This window comes from Solanum tuberosum, unplaced genomic scaffold (genome assembly GCF_000226075.1).
Source record: "Solanum tuberosum cultivar DM 1-3 516 R44 unplaced genomic scaffold, SolTub_3.0 scf00683, whole genome shotgun sequence".
Lineage (NCBI taxonomy): Eukaryota > Viridiplantae > Streptophyta > Magnoliopsida > Solanales > Solanaceae > Solanum > Solanum tuberosum.
The window spans coordinates 191242-195209 of record NW_006239602.1 but is presented as its reverse complement, the minus strand read 5'-3'; positions in this window follow the sequence as shown (position 1 = coordinate 195209).

Genomic DNA, 3968 nt, shown 5'->3' with positions numbered 1-3968 from the left:
TGTATTATGCCATTGTTTAACATATTTGCTTATGTTGCCTAGTTTAGTTATTTAAATGTGGTTATTTTCTTCCTTTGCCTATAATGAGTTAATTGGCTATTGTCTTCAATTTTGATCATTTGATATGACAAACCGGCAACCTTTAAGTCTCCATAGATAAAGCTAGTTTCGTATTGTATGAGGTGATGTTAACTCTTTAATGTATCTTTGGATTGCATCAATTATTGCTTATAAATTTTAGTCATATATACATATATGTGGGCATGTGCTTTGGAAGTTCCATGTGGCTTGATTTTCATTACCTTAGTATAAATTTTATTACCTCCTATTTTGTGTTGAATTTAGTGACCTTTTGGTCTTGATTTGGTCTAACAGTGACTTTAGTAATATTTTCATCTCAAAAAATATTTAAGCCACTTTCATCTTAATTTTAAGTTACGTCTTAATTGTTCCCTTAATTCGTACACTAATTTTATACTCGCTTTTCGTTGCATATGAAATTCCATTCGAGTTCACTTTGGACTCCACTCTTGCATATCCTTGAGTCGTTTCGAGTCATCCTCATATATTCGGTGAAAAAGAAGCGGGAACAGGCCCCGGAAGTCCAAAAAGCAGGTTGTATACACGTTATACACATTCAATATACACTATATGCAGCTGTATACACTTATATACAGGTCAAAAACGCAAAAATACAAGGCTAAGGTGAAATATAGGTGTTCGGAAGCAAGAGATACATGAAAAGAAGCCTATGCATACGCTGATATACACTGATATACACCAGCTGTATACAAAAACGGGATTGGTTTGAAGGCAAAAATTTCAGCGAAATTGGCCCAAAAAGGAGGCCCAAAATTCAATTTCTCCCTTACTCTTTAATTATTTATTCACGTGATTATTTATTGTTTGTTTTTATTAACTCTGGCTTTATTTGTTTTGGTTTTAACTTAATTAAATCCCCAAAAGACGGACCATATTCTTTATGTTAGTTTATTTAATATAAATCATTTTTTATCAACTCTTATACTTTTTATTAAATATATTAAGACCGAACCTTTTTACTTATTTTTCCATTAATTTAAAATGGTTTTCTAAATTTAATTCAAATGGTTCAATTAAGGTCCCATTTTCAAAAAAGTAAAATAATATAAAATGTGTCATTTATTTAATTATTTCCTAAAAGTTAATCAAATATATTGTAAGTTATTATTTTTCATGCTAAATTTTTATTTTTTCTAAAAATAGTCAAATATATATTTTAGTCAAGTCGCAGGTCAACCGCATGTTAGCGGACACTTCGAATGCTTAAACCCTTCTCGAAGTGTAAATTGAACCCCGAACCCCCCTTTGGTATTTTCGAATGATTTTTTCTGTTTAAATCTTTGAAAATTATAAGTTTTCTTAATTTCTTTAAAAATTAAGTGGCGACTCTTTTCTAAGTATTCTTCTCCAATTGTTTTATACTTAGAACATTTCAAAAAGTGATTTTTCTAAAGATAGGAAAATTACGGCACTACAATGTTCCTAGAACTTGGTTTGACCAATGGAAAGGGGACCACCTGCGAATTGGGCCTGTTTTGAGGAAGCTTTCTTGGGGCGTTTCTTTCCCCAAGAATTGAAAGAAGCCAAGGTACGTGAGTTCCTCACACTTAAGCAGGAGTCTTTGAGTGTTCATGAGTACAATCTGACAATCTGAAGTTCACACAACTATCCTGCTATGCTCCGGAGATGGTTGCGGACATGAGGAATAGAATGAGTTTGTTTGTTGCTAGTCTGTCTCGGTTGTCGAGTAAGGAAGGTAGAGCTGCAATGCTTATTGGGGACTATGGACATATCAAGGTTGATGGTTTATGTGCAACGGGTTGAGGAAGAGAAGCTGAAGGACAGGGAAGAGTTCAAGAATAAGAAAGCTAAGACCGGTAATGGGTCCGGGCAGCAGAAAAGTAATACAAATCGTCCATCCTTCCAACAAAGGCAAAAAGGGACCTGCTCCATCATCTACCAGAACACCTGCACCCAGATACAGAGGTGAATATAATGGCCAGAATTCGAAGGACTTCAAGGCTAGACCAACACAATCTTCGGGTAGTGTGGCGCAAGGGAGTAGTAAACCTCCTGCTTGTGCCAAGTGTGGTAGGAACCACTCAGGTATTTGTCGAGAGGGCTACATTGGTTGTTTCAAGTGTGGTCAGAATGGACATTTCATGCGAGAGTGTCCAAAGAATAGGCAGGGTAATGGGGGCAATAGAGCACCGTCTTCTTCAGTTGTTCCACCAGACAGGACGACACCTAGAAGAGCTACTTCTAGCACAGGTGGAGGAGCAAACCGCCTCTATGCCATCACCAGTCGTCATGAGCAAGAGAACTCTCCAAATGTTGTCACTGGTATGATCAAAGTCTTTGCTTTTGATGTGTATGCTTTGCTAGACCCAAGAGCAAGTTTATCTTTTGTAACTCCTTATGTTGCAAATAAGTTTGAGGTTCTTCCTGAAAGACTTTGTGAACCCTTTTGTGTTTCTACACCTATTGGGGAGTCTATTCTAGCAAAATGGGTTTATCGTGATTATCCTGTTTCTATCAATCACACGAGCACCATGACTGATTTGATTGAGTTAGACATGGTAGATTTTGATGTCATTTTAGGTATGGATTGGCTTCATGCCTCTTATGAATCATTAGACTGTAGAACTCGAGTGGTCAAGTTTCAGTTTCCGAATGAGCCAGTTATAGAGTGGAGTTGTAGTTCAGCAGTGCCTAAGGGTCATTTTATTTCGTACCTTAAGGCAAGAAAGTTAGTTTCAAAGGGTTGTATCTATCACTTAGTCCGAGTTAATGACTCTAGTGTTGAGATACCTCCTTTTCAGTCAGTTCCTATAGTAAGAGAGTTTTCCAGAAGTTTTTCCTGATGATCTACCCGAAATTCCTCCTGAGAGAGAAATAGAGTTCGACATAGATCTCATTCCAGATACTCGTCTTATCTCTATTTCGCCTTATAGAATGACACCATCAGAGTTGAAAGAGCAGTTGAAAGATCTTCTAGAAAAGGGTTTCATTCGACCGAGTGTCTTACCTTGGGGTGCTCCGGTCTTGTTTGTGAGAAAGAAAGATGGTACCCTTAGGATGTGTATAGATTACCGCCAGTTGAACAAGGTTACCATTAAGAATAAGTACCCTCTTCCGAGGATTGATGATCTTTTCGATCAGCTTCAAGGTGCCACTTGTTTTTCAAAGATTGACCTCAGATCAGGCTATCACCAGTTAAGAGTAAAGGAATGTGATATTCCAAAGACAACATTCAGGACTAGATATGGTCATTATGAGTTTTTGGTCATGTCCTTCGGTTTGACCAATGCACCGGTAGCTTTCATGGACTTGATAAATAGGGTCTTTAAACTTTATTTAGATATGTTTGTTATTGTCTTTATTGATGACATACTAATCTATTCAAGGAATGTAGAAGACCATGCTAGCCATCTCAGAATAGTTCTTCAGACTTTGAAATATAAGGAGTTGTATGCCAAGTTCTCTAAGTGTGAGTTTTGGCTTAAGTCTGTGGCATTCCTAGGCCACATTGTGTCCGGTGATGGAATTAAAGTTGATACTCGAAAAATTGAGGCAGTGCAGAATTGGCCTAGGCCTACATCTCCAACTGATATTAGGAGTTTCTTGGGTTTAGCTAGTTATTATAGAAGGTTTGTTGAGGGGTTCTCATCTATTGCATCTCTTTTGACCAAGTTGACTCAGAAGGCAGTGAAATATCAATGGTCTGAAGCTTGTGAGAAAAGCTTTCAGGAATTGAAAAAGAGATTGAGTACAGCTCCAGTTTTGACGCTACCAGAAGGTACTCAAGGTTTTGTGGTGTATTGTGATGCATCTAGAGTTGGTTTGGGTTGTGTCTTAATGAAAAATGGCAAAGTTATAGCTTATGCCTCCAGACAAATGAAAGTTCACGAGAAGAACTACCCAAC